This window comes from Thamnophis sirtalis, unplaced genomic scaffold (assembly GCF_051295495.1).
Source record: "Thamnophis sirtalis isolate CommonGarterSnake01/CBP01778 unplaced genomic scaffold, rThaSir2_p1.2 scaffold_6, whole genome shotgun sequence".
In the NCBI taxonomy this organism is placed as follows: Eukaryota; Metazoa; Chordata; class Lepidosauria; order Squamata; family Natricidae; genus Thamnophis; species Thamnophis sirtalis.
The window spans coordinates 66544627-66558581 of record NW_028261386.1 but is presented as its reverse complement, the minus strand read 5'-3'; the positions used below and the strand labels follow the sequence as shown (position 1 = coordinate 66558581).

The following is a 13955-nucleotide window of genomic DNA, read 5'->3' as shown; positions in this document are numbered from 1 at the left end:
TAGACAAATGGCTTAATCATTATTGGTTAGCAAATACTATCAAAGTTCTAAGTCATACTGACAAATAAAAAATAATAATTACTGATGGGACAATAACTAGTTTAGCTAAATAGCATATCAGTAATCAGCTGCTATGTAATTGCTTTATTGCTATTTATGGCAAACACTCAGAAAAATGAACACTGTAAGTTAAAAATGCAGGTTCTAAATGGCATTCTAGCCTCATACTTTTGATATCTACTATTATAATATGGGTATTTCAGAACCAGAGCTGTTGCTCACTGATCCCTTCATTATCCTGCATGTTTTAATAGAAGCAATGATACCCAACAAGTGTTGCTATAAAAGGCCTGGAGCTTACACATCCATTTATCTCCTTTTCAGGACTGCATTGCTCACATAGCTCCTATATTTGAAATCTGATGGGATGAGATTAATCCAGTGTTTCTCAATTTGGCAAATGGGAAATGAAGTCCACACATTTTCAAGTTGCCGATGTTGAGAAATATTGGACTAAACAGAGTGGACAATTCTGCATCAATCATCAAATCCAAAACCTAATTTTTCATCTTGTCTAATCATTGTCCTACAACTGGAAATCAAAACTATTATACAAATTATTCATTATGTACTTAAAACATTTTTCTTATTTATTGTTGGCTGTAATATCAACTTGTAATTGATTATCAAACTTTTGTTTTGTCATAAATATAATTATGTTAATACTAACACTTCCTAAATCATTTTTGTAGCTACATGTTAATGATCCAAAGAAAAATGTTAGTACTGGCATTTGGTTTAAAATTTTTACTCAAGTCCTAGGTAAAGGTAAGGGTAAAGGTTCCCCTCACACATATGTGCTAGTCATTCCCAACTCTAAGGGGCAGTGCTCATCTCTGTTTCAAAGACGAGAGCCAGTGCTGTCTAAAGACGTCTCAGTGGTCATGTGGCCAGCATGACTATATGCCGAAGGCGCACGGAATGCTGTTACCTTCCCACCAAAGGTGGTTCCTGTTTTTCTACTTGCATTTTTTACATGCTTAATGAACTGCTAGGTTGGCAGAAGCTGGGACAAGTAACGGGAGCTCACCCCATTATGTGGCACTAGGGATTCGAACCACCGAACTACCAACCTTTCTGATCAACAAGCTCAGCATCTTATCTACTCAAGTCCTACTTACACTTTTTGGAATACTTTTTAGGCTAGAAAATTTTGGTTCACCCTGGATGACTGCAGTCTGCAAGAAAAAGAATGACCCTAACTCTTAATTCAATATAGCTTTCAATGCTAAATCAAAAATTTCATTGGAATCAGTCTTTTAAAGGAAAATTGATATTTGGCTGTTCAGATGTTTAAGAGTATAATTTTTTGTGTGAACCATGAGGACAATGATTCTCTTATATCTATCACTCTATCAGGTCAATTTAAAGGAATCAATTTAAACTGTTTTTCTACTAATTGCCCATTAGCTGTAGTCTTGACAAGAAATTCTAGTTTAGAAATTAAGTATGAATGTTGTATGTGCTTCCTGAATATTAATGTAACTAGCAAAATACAAAAACAAATGAAGCTTCATTAAAGCAGTACTAATTAACATAAGAAAAAACTTATGCTAAGGTCTTATGTTCTATGATAGTTATACTTCGCTTATTAAAAATAGTTATAAGCAAAAAATTATGCATTACACTAACTGTTGTAGTCAGGATTGTCATATTGGAAGAGACAACTTCTGATTAATTTTCAAAAGAAGCATAAGCTTTTGTGATTTCTGGATTGACTCAGAAGATTTGGGGTGGATATCACTGTGATGTGCTTGTTTGCTTCTATTTCCGATTAGTGGTGATTACAGGTGAGAGATCATGCCCTCAGCCCTAATATATGGGCTGTTGCAGGATTTGGTTCTCTCTCTCCCTCCCTCCCTCCCTCCCTCTCTCTCTCTCTCTCTCTCTCTCTCTCTCCCTCCCTCCCTCCCTCCCTCCCTCCCTCTCTCTCTCCCCTCCTATTCAATATCTACATGAGGCCACTGGTGAGCTTTGCCCCCATGGGATGAAGCATCATCAGTAAACTGATGATACCCAATTATACATCTCTGACCTTGGCAATGCTATCAATGTCCTATCCTAGTGCCTGCAGGTGATAAGGATCTAGAAGGGGAATAATAGCCTTCAGCTGAACCCTGGCAAGATTAAGTGGTTTTATGTTCTGCCAGTTAGCAATAGCAATATAGCAATAGCAGTAGACTTATATACCACTTCATAGGCCTTTCAGGCCTCTCTAAGCGGTTTACAGAGAGTCAGCATATTGCCCCCAACAATGTGGGTCCTCATTTTACCCACCTCGGAAGGATGGAAGGCTGAGTCAACCCTGAGCCGGTGAGATTTGAACCGCTGACCTGCTGATCTAGCAGTAGCCTGCAGTGCTGCATTTAACCACTGCGCCAGTTCTAAAACCATGCTATCTTTGATGCCAGATGGGTTTGCATTGTTCCAAGCAGGCTTAATGCAGAATTTGGGGGTCTTCCTAGATTCATGACTCCTGCTTAAGGAACATGTGGCTACTGTGACTAAGAGAGCTTTGCATAACTTTGTGTTGTGCACCAGTTGTACCCATTCCTTAACCAGGGATCCCTGTTTGCAGTCACTCATGACCTAGCCACCTCCTGATTGTATTACTGTAATGTACTCTATATGGGGCTGCCCTTAAAGCTTCAGCCAGCCAATGCAGCACCATAGACAGCTACATGTGTCTTTAGAGAATCATGTTATATCTCTGTTCTGTGAGCTGCATTGGCTGCCATTTTGCTTCTGGGTCCAATTCAAGGTGCCAATTTTGACCTTTAAAGCTCTTTGTGGCATGGTGCTGGGCTGAGTTATTTTAGGGTCTGCCTCTTTCCAACTATAGCTGCCCATTCCATATGATCTGGCAGAATTCAGCTAGGGAGCTACTCTGGCCGTGCACTGTTTGACACGGCACTCTCATTATGGACATCTTCTCCTTCTCCTCTGGATTACTGTTTTACTGTTGATTCTTTGAAAGTCCTTCAAAACCTAGTTATACCATCAGACCTTGGGACCCCAGGAGACTTGTAATGTACTGAGGTTGTTTTTGTTTTCTTGTTAACATATGTTGATCTTTCTTAGCCATTGCTATTTTTAATTTTTCTGATACTTGTTTTTATATATGTTAATTGTTTTATAGCCTTGTTCATTTTTTTTGTGTGAGATGAGTAGTCACATAAATTTTAGATACATAAATAAATAACTAATTCTTAAAACCTATGGTGGAAAACCTATGGTGGAAAAATTATGCTGATTTACAAGACAGCCACCAATTCCAAGAGTGATCAAGTCAACATCGAAGGGCTATTCGGCATCAGTGATCAAGTCCCACACAGTTTTGGGATAGATATTGTGTGAATATAGAGATCCTTAGTTTTTCCATTGATCCATTTTCATTACTGTCAAGGTATCATTCTGAGCAAATTTTTGATATTTTTATTCAATCACAAATCTAGTTCCAATGTACTGTATTTATGATACTAGATGAACTCTGAATCTGTAGGGGTACCATCTGTTATTTCCACAATGCCATATTCATCAGAATTAGAGGTAATTCAGTGAGTTAATCCTATATACTACTACCAGCTCCCAATAGTCGGCTTCACTGAATTCAGATAAAGGCACACCTTAAAAAAAAAAACCACCCATCCTTCAGCCAAGCCAACAGAAATTTGGCATAAAAGATGCTATTACTGCTACATATTTCATTTCTTTCTGTCAAGTTACAGATTACTTTTTTTAACGTTTTTAATGAATCATAGCTTGAAACCCCCCAACCATACACACACACTAACCCCTACCTATATTTGGGGCAGATTTGTGATCATTAAAAACTCATGATGATCAGAAATAAGACAGGCATTAAACCTTTCCGAATATCTGTAAAGAAATGAGCCTTTATTCTGAAATGATATTGTAGTTGCTTGAACTAATTGCCAGAGGTTTTGCCCCTCCCTACAGCTACTTAAATCTAGCATTACATTGCAATTGTCCTCCCTCTTTAATAATTCTAATATCATTAATAACTGTTTCCTGTTGCTGGATGGTTGCTCAGGGCAATTCTTATTTTTGTTTTGTAATATTTGCAGTTTGGGTTCTGCAGTCCTATCTACACACTATTGCAAAATTAAATGAAGTAGGCTGTTGTTTTTTTATCACGCTGCTGGGTAATTCTGTCCACTTCATCTACAATTTTTGTATGGTGCTGTGGGAGTTGACCTCTGTAAATGAAAGATTATTTTAGCTTCAGTATACGGAATATGACATGGGGGCATCCTCTTTCAGCCTATACCTGCTGACGGTAAGAGAGAAAAACATTACCCCCCTTTTTTTTGGAAGAGATCACAGATTGGAATAATAGCATCTAGTGTTTTCCCTTTTGTTTTGCTAAAAAAAGAGGTGGTTAAACAGAGTTGATTTTATAGACTGCTGTTGTTATCATAGAAAAATTGTTGCTGTACAATTTTCTCCATTAACTACTATTACAGGTAGTATAGTCGGAGTATACAGTATTACTGGGAGATTCTATTATAGGTTTCTTCTAATAAGCTAAAATTATTTCTAAACCCTGCAGACATCTATGTTAAAATATAATAGGCACTGAATGTTTTCAGTTTAGCTTGATGACATCAACCATTTTCATTTAATATGATTGTTGCTGCAAAACATGATGTTTTCCTAACAATAATTAGTGTCGGATTAAGAATGGATAATCATCTATACAAGTGAATAAACCTGAGAAGAGTGATAGCAGACAGCTAATAACTATTCAATGTTTACTTCACCCATTTTTCTTCGTTATCTTGAGTTTCTCTTATTCATTTTTCCTCATTAGCAAACAATGCTATATATTCCAGAGAAGCTCTGCTTTGCTTGAAATGGAGCCTTTACTGAATTGTTCTGTGTCTGGCCTTGTAGCATAGAAGAAAAAAGGCTATTACAACAATCCTCCAGTTGGACATTTATAGCGGATAAAATGATACCTTGGAGAATATTGGAGCACATATTTTCCTAAATTCTCTAAATTTTATTTCAATTACTTTAAATCCAGTTGTAAAGGTTATGCAGACAGCTGTTGCTGCTCCTTAATTTTACAGTTATTCCTGTTATGTATTAGGATAGATAGGAAATATAGTTCTTCATGTGTTTCATTTCCTATGTATCTATGTAAGTAAAATAAACAGTTTGGGTTGGGTCCAGATTTAGTCCTAGAAGATCCACTGAAATGACTGGAGAAGTTAGCTGTAATGAAATTAAGCCTCATTGATTTCACTAGGTCTCCTTTGAATAGGATTATGAAACTTCAGAGTCCTGCGAAAAAATCAGGTGGAACAATGGCTGATGACCTCTTTCTATCAGTCCACCATAGCAATTAGCAATAGCAGTTAAGACTTATATACCGCTTCATAGGGCTTTCAGCCCTCTCTAAGCGGTTTACAGAGTCAGCATATCGCCCCCAACAACAATCCGGGTCCTCATTTTACCCACCTCGGAAGGATGGAAGGCTGAGTCAACCTTGAGCCGGTGAGATTTGAACAGCCGAACTGCAGAACTGCAGCCAGCTGAAGTGCAGTGCTGCATTTAACCACTGCGCCACCTCGGCTCTCTACCATAGAAAGTGTCCTCATATATTGTATTACAGTATGGTATGCTGATTTAACAGCTGCGGACAGGAAGGCATTACAGAGAGTGATCAATTCGGCACAAGAGGTTGCCCTCTGACACCACCTGTGGTGCCCTCTGACACCACTGGATGACATCGCCAGATCTCGCTGCTTTAGCAGAGTAAGAAAGATACTCAGAGATGATTCACACCCTGGTCAGTGTCTCTTTGCACTTCTACCATCAGGCAGAAGGCATCAAAGTATAGCCAGCCAAACAAACAGGTGTAAAGATAGTTTCTATCCTTGGGCTGTGAGACTTTTAAATACAACCACAGTCACTCCATGCACATGCTAGGTTTTTCTCTTTTTCTTTCTTTTTTCGTTTCTGTTATAATTTTGCACCAGTGAGGTTAAACCAATTTCGTTTTATTTAAGTACAATGACAATAAAGATTATACTTATACTTACTTATCACATTGTCATCACATAATGTATCTCGACTTTTTCCCCCTTTGCTAAACCAGGGGTGGGTGTAGCCAGCATGTGACGTATCCAACTCATGGGCCGTGAGTTTGACACCCCTAAGTTAGATGATATCCTCATTCATAATGATAATTAGGACTTTCCAACTTTCATTCTGAGTTAATTCCAAGATTATTTTCACACATACTGATACCAGGTCAGTTTTAATTTTTTATACTTATTTTAACAGTTGTAAGCCACCCAGAGTCATGGGGCAGAGAGATGGCTGGTACATAAATTTATTTAATAAAGAAATAAGGTTACATATCTAATAGTAGTTGTCTATGTTCAACTTTTCCCTTTTTCAACCCTTAGATAGTTGCCTTCCTTCAATCATTTAACACATCACAAATTCTCCAGGATTTCTCATAAACGCTCAGGCATACCAGTTGCAAGTTAACTACACAGCTTTTTCATCTCTTCATGATTAGCAAAATAAGTTATTTCATGCACACTTGTTTAATTTGAACAGACTGACTGCAGCAGAATTTTATTTTTTCTCAGGAAAAGAAAATGATAAATTTCAGTTCAGAATTGTTTAATTTCATTTAGCCCAGCTGAATACAGAAACTGTTCAAAGCTATTTAAGGCAAATAATAAAATCTACTTATCTTAAGCCCTCCTTTTATGTTATAGGTCACCGTCTACACATTTTACAGATTCATATTAGCCAATGTCTAACACAAGTCCTTCTGCTGCATGAACATTTGTGCATATCTATATGCATTAATGTACATGGATTTTATATGTGCTTGTTATAATTTGCTGTTTTATGAACAGTATACATAATACTAGAATAATAGTATTGCATATTTTGTCCTAATCAGTGGTGGGTTGCCAATTTTTTTACTACTGATTCGAACGTGCTCCCGTGCGTACTTGCTCCCGTGCGTGATGCTTCTGCGCAGAAGCATGCGGGTGGGTGGAACCTCCCACTGCTGATTCTACCGGTTTGTCCGATCCAGGCCGAACCAGAAGCAACCCACCTCTGGTCCTAATATATAATTTTCCATTATACACATATCTGTATGGCTTTGTCCTGGAGTTAAATATTCAGTTTTCAGCCTTCATATACCCTGGCCCTTTTTCAAATTAAGACATATGTATGGGAGGTCTGATAAGTAGAAAAAAAAATGCTCTGCAAATAATAGAACCTAGTTAGTCATGTAATACTGGATGCTGTGACAGGATTATTTTTGCAATTATTTTTTATAAAATGCCCACCCAAATTGTGAAACATAAGTGATATGAGACATAATTAAAGGTCAAAATGGATTACATGAATGAACTTGCTTAATATGAAAGGAATTATGTTATGTTTTCAGGACAATGATTCTAAATTCCCTCTCATTGATTACACATATTTCACAGTCTGAAAATATTTAATTCACTTCTTTATCAGAGTACGTATAATGGTTGCTGGGGCTATTTTTTCCTTTGACTGAAGTCATCCCGTTATTTAGGATGAAAGAAGAGGTAGAATGATGTGTGTTTCCAATAATACATGGATACTTTCAAAATTATAAAATAAATTGTTCTCTATTCAAGACTGATTATCTTTTCTAACTACTTCTAAATAAACACAATCAAATTATGATGTATAAACTTATCATAACAGTAAACAAATGCTTGAAAACAAGGCAACCAATAAAGATACAAAGGAAAAAAAAAGAAAATTTCTATTTTAAATAAATGTATAGGTAGTCATCATCTTATGACCACAATTGAGACTGTAATTTTAATTGCTAAGCAAGTGAGTTGCACCCAATTTCATGGTGTTTATTGCTGTGGTCATTAAGCAAATCATCATGGTCATTAAGTGAATTGTGTGGTTAAGTGAATTTTTATTTTTCCATTGACTTTGCTTGTTGGAAGCTAACTGAGAAGGTCACAAATAGAGGTCACATAACCCTGGGATACTTGAACTCTCATAAATACATGCCAGTTGGCAAGTGTTCAAATTTTGATCAAATGACCTTAAGGACACAGCAATAGTTGTAAGTGGAGGACAGCTGTAAGTATGAGGATTGGACTTTTTTCAGCATCATCATAACTTTGAATGTTTGGTAAATGAATAGTCATAAATTGAGGACTACCTGTATGATGGGTAATCAGAGGGATTACCCAGAGCCACTTTTAATTCAGTCTGTAGCCTTTCAACATTCCTTAGCCTTTTTTGGATTGAATGTAATTTTATAGCCAGTTACTTTTTCACTGAAGGGACTAGGGCAGAGATGGCTAATCTTTTTGTTGTCACATGCCGAAAGTGTGCGCACGCCTACACGCATATTGCAATGCGTGCACAATCCCCCCTGGCATGCCTCGACCACTGTGCATGCGTGTGCAACTCCCAACACTCCCCTGTTCCATCATGTGCACGTGACCCTCCCCCATGCTTTCCCCTCCCTCCGTGCATGCATGAGCAACCGCCCATGCCCTGTTTTGGGTCTTATAGGCCTCCCCGCAGCATCCTGGGAGCAAAAACAGGTGGCAAGGGGGCATGCCACCCCCCACGCATGCACGTGTCTCCTGCATGTGTCCCATGCCCCCCTCACATGTGCAGCAGTGCCCTGAAAATCAGCTGGCCAGTGGGAGCTGAACACACATGCATGATGGAGCTGAGCCGTGCCATAGGTTCACCATCACAGGACTTGGGGTAAATATTATTAACATGTAGTCTGTTTTATACTGTTTTCTGTCTGAAGTGTGGCTTTGCTCAAGGCTGTAATAGGGCTCAATTAGTTTCTCTCCCCCAGATGAATGAAGCAGTCCTCAGAAGGATTAGGATACATGAAATGCAACCTTTTTTTCTGGCCAAAAGACTCAGCCCATTGAAAACCTGTCTGTAGAAACTTTTGACATTGGCTTCAGGTGAGATTAGCTCTCAGCCACTAACTAGTTATTCCCTGCCATTTCTTTCCTAAAGAAAATGAAACGACTAAAACTATGGTTTCACAGGTAAAAGAATATCCACTGGTGGGAAAGAGAAGGATAAAACTTACCCTTGTAGAAGTCTGCAAGTATGCTAAGTAACACTATGACCTTTATCAGATTCTATGGATTGTATAGCTTCTGCTGCATTCTGTACTGCAAATGAATAAGGTGAGCCTAGAGGACAAAGTGTGCTCTTCATCTGCTTTTCTATATTAAAAATCTTTTTCGGAAAACTTAATCCTTGTGATTCCCTGGAGCCTTTTCAAGCATTTGACAGGTAATCTGGAGTTTTGTTTTGTTTTGGGATTAGTTCATTTTTCTTCCTGAAGGCAGTAATTCAAAAATATTGTGTTTGGAGATCAGCTAACTTTAACACTAAATGTTTGATCATCTTATATGTCTGTCTGTCTGTCTGTCTGTCTGTCTGTCTTGTCCGTCTGCTTGCCTGCCTGCCTGCCTGCCTACCTACCTACCTACCTACCTACCTACCTACCTACCTACCTATCTATCATCTATTTATCATCTATCTATCTATCATCTATCTATCTATCTATCTATCTATCTATCATCTATCTATCTATCTATCTATCTATCTATCGTCTATCTATTTATCTATAATGTATATTTGCTGTATATCTATATATCTATATACAATGTAATGTACATTTTCTGTATTTCAAGGTAAGGTAATTATTTACAAACAAATCTAGCAAAGACTACAATTATGGTAAGCTGGAACTCAGAACACAATTATGGTAGGCTGGAAAACATAAACCAGTGAAACACGCTAGTCACACACAGACCTCACTATCATAGCATTGGGCCAGCATTTTCAGTTCTCATTAACAGATTATTGTTCTGCACATTAACATGTTACATTTCCTCTTTTATTCTTATTTCTGTTCATTTTCTGTAGTGAAGTCTCAACTGAATAAAAGATAAATAGTTAATAAAGAATAGTTGGAGCAAGCAAATTACGACAGCTATTGACCAATTTAGGTCAGTTTGAAAGATGTTTCCAATTTTGCTAGTTTTTCTAGTTATGCCTTTCCCTCATATCTTATAGAATCATTTGTCAGTCTGTGCCTAAAGGTACCTATCGCTCTAGAATTAACTTTCAGGGAACAGAATTAAAAGAATTCTACTAATGGCAATTCTCTGATCTTTTGTTTGTAGGATATAAACTCTAATCATGGTCAATCGTTTATTAACCCTAAGTAATACATTCATTCTGAATTTAGATATACATTTTTGGAATGGAAAGAGCTATGCTAGCAGAGCTAGATTTAGGCATAAACCAAGCAAGCTACAGTTTAGGGTTTCTCAGATCTTTTACAGGTAGTCCTCGGCTTACAACAGTTCATTTAGTGACCGTTCAAAGTTACAACAGTACTGAAAAAAATGACAGTTTTTCACAGTTATGATCTTTATAACATCCCCATGATCACGTGATCAAAATTCAGATGTTTGGCAACTGGTTCATAGTTATGACCATAACTGTCTACCAAGGTCATGTGATAGCAATAGGAATAGCACTTAGATTTATATATTGCTTTACAGTGCTTTACAGCCATCTCTAAGCAGTTTTGCAGAGTCAGCATATTCCCCCAACAATTTGGGTCTTCATTTTACCCACCTTGGAAGGGTGGAAGGCTGACTCAACCTTGAGCCTGGTGAGATTCAATATGCCAAATTGCAGGCAGCCAGAAGTCAGCAGAAGAAGTCTGCAGTACTCCACTCTAACCAGTGCACCATCTTTTGCAACCTTCTGACCAGCAAAATTAATGGGGAAGCCAAATTCACCTTAGAACCAGATTACTAATTTATCAACTGTGTGTGTGTGTGTGTGTGTTTTATTTTTTTTATTTGTGCTGATAAATAAATAAAGGAAGACTAGTATAAATCTATTTCAAGCTATTTAGCTCTCATCAGCAAGCCATATATATATAGTGTCACAACCCCTGGTAAGCCCCAATTATGGGAGAAAGCTAACTGCTTCCATCATCTGTCAATTTGCTCGTCACAAGAGTCCATCACGACAGAAACCCAATATTTTTACTGTTGCCTTTGTTATATTTGTGTGTTTTTTTTAATTTGTGCTGATAAATAAATAAAGGGAATATATATATGTTGTATTTGTGCTGATAAATAAATAAAATAAATATCTGTCTATCGGCTCGGCTCATCACAAGAGACTATCCAGACAGAAACCCAATATTTTTACTGTACCCTTTGTTACTTTTGTGTTGTATTTGTGTCTCTTGTGACAAGCCAATAGACAGAGATAGGAAGCAGTAGGCTTCCTCCCATATTTGGGCATACCATGGGTTGTGACACTAAATACATACCAATTTCCCTGGCTCAGCTGATAAAGGAGGAGAACCTTGTGGCCAGGTTGGGTGGCCCTTAATATGCTGAAAACTATAAATTTCATATTAGCTTGACATTTAGCTCTAATGCACTTGACTTCGAACTTCCTCATAAGTATTGCAAATATTAGTGGAACATATCACAAGTTACTGCACAAGGATGACACAGGAAATGAATATGGGTGTAAGATACTGAAAATAGCAATATCACACTAATGTAGGAATCGCCTCAGCATTTTTCTCATGCTGTTATTAAGACTTTGTAGAATCATTTCTGCTTCTGTACTTTTCCAAAATGTACTTCCGTGTCCTAAGCAGAATACGCCTATTGTAACACCTCTTGATTGATGAAGTTTGATTAAAGGTATAAAATCACTGCCCAGGGCGTAACCCAGGCAGTTCAGATTTTGGTGTGCTAACACGCTGAACTCGATGCATCAATAAACCTGTTTCTCTCGCACCTTCGTGGTCTCGAGTCCTGGTCTTTCATAAGTAGATTGATCAAGAAACTTTCAATCTGCTGCTACAACACAACTGCCTAATATGTAATACAGCCCAGGTTCGAATCCCAGTAAGGGTATGGCTAGCTGATGAGAGCTAAATAGCTTGAAATAGATCTATACTAGTCTCCCTTTATTTATGTATCAGCACAAATGCAACACAAATGTAACAAAGGCAACAGTAAAAATATTGGGTTTCTGTCTGGATGGTCTCTTGAGATGAGCCAATAGACAGAGATAGGAAGCAGTAGGCTTCCTCTCATATTTGGGCATACCAGGGGTTGTGACACTAAATACATACATACATAGATAACATACATACATACATACACACACACACACACACACACACACACACACACACTCAAAATACGTATAGACTATTTTGACAAAATAAAATCTATGTAATTAGAATGTGCAATTTTCTTAAGAGCAAAAATTATCACTGTATTTTTTTTTTATCAATTTTGAAAATGTTATCAATTTTATCAAATCAAGAGAGAAGATTCCACTAAATGTTAAGTTAAGAGGAAGGGTTTTGTAAAGAATCTAAACTGCTCCCCAAAACAGAGAAGCATGATAAATACATAGTGTCATTGCCTACTCTTAAGTAAAAATCCTTGAGTAGAGCTTGACTCTTGGGGACTCCATAGACTTGAAATATTATGGAAACACATTTTAACAGAATCCCTTCCCAGTGATATGTTGTAACTTGCATCTCATAACTTGGCATAAACATTTGAGGGTCTGAGAGACAATGATAGTTGTGTCTTCTGAGGCTGAAGTAGGAGAGGTAAATTGCTGGAAGTGGAAAATATGTGCATATGATAGAAAAACAATGTTTGGTAAAGATGAAGTCAACATTTCACTTTTCAGGCACTACAGTGAACAGTGAAAAAAAGAAGAGACCTTATGAATATAATATAATATTCATTACTGTATGCCTTTTATATTGAAATAAGATTAACATAAACATTAATGTAGAATGTGTCATATACATTGTATTTTCATGTAAAACACACACAAAAAATATTATGAAGTTGGTAACTTAAATCAGATTTTTATTGGAATGTTTATAAGATGTATTTTCAGCAAGTCCAATTCCTGGGGAGAGTGTCTGTTTGTATGTATGTATGTATGTATGTATGTATGTATGTATGTATGTATACATACACACACACACACACACACACATGCTATTCATATGAAAGCTTCATAAAGTTGTATCACATGCAAAATGGCTTAAATATACCAGTATATTATGCGTTATAGTTGAGGTTTTCGCCTGTTGGAAAATTGCTATTAGCAAAGAATAATAGAACAATTACACATGCTGTCCAATGGTACAATTACAAAGGTGATGATTGCCAGTGTGCATGACTTGGAGAGTGATATGGTACATATCTTTCATTCATCGTTAGTGAAAGAACATTTCATGTAAGGAATTATGCTAAACAAAACAATAGTCAGTAATGTAAACATAATGGTTCAGAACCTGAACAGTTCCATCCTGGAAATGTGTTTATACAAGGTTATTTTTACTAGTGGATTGCTCGTTATATCTCACCTTTGTTTCTGAAGAAAATATTTTTGTTCCATAAGAATAAGAAATAATATGTTTCAATAATTATGAAAAATTACTAATTTGCTGTCCAAATCAGTCAAGATAGAAAAGAATCTCAACAATAGACCATTTTTAAAATAAAATCCAGGATTAATTTCTATTTTTCTCCACTGCAGCCAAGTACAAATTAAAATGTATCTTCTAATAGGAGTCGGGTGTAATATAATTTTCCATTTGAGTTCATGATCTCATTGGGAAATTTATGCTTCTGCACCTGCCCCAGAAACAAATGAGAGAGAATTAGAGCTTATTTCTTTGAATCTCAGGTAAACTGTTCCTTTGCTAAATATACATTTTCATTTTAAATATAATCAAGTCTATGAAGTTGGTATTTTTTAAAAAA

The 13955-nt window shown here is 36.9% G+C and overlaps 1 protein-coding gene across 3 annotated transcripts in view; it reads left to right on the top strand.

Moving 5' to 3' along the window:
• The window catches only part of CHRM3 (cholinergic receptor muscarinic 3), a 263909-nt gene that overhangs the window by 158976 nt on the left and 90978 nt on the right, over positions 1-13955 (top strand). The window lies entirely within an intron of this gene.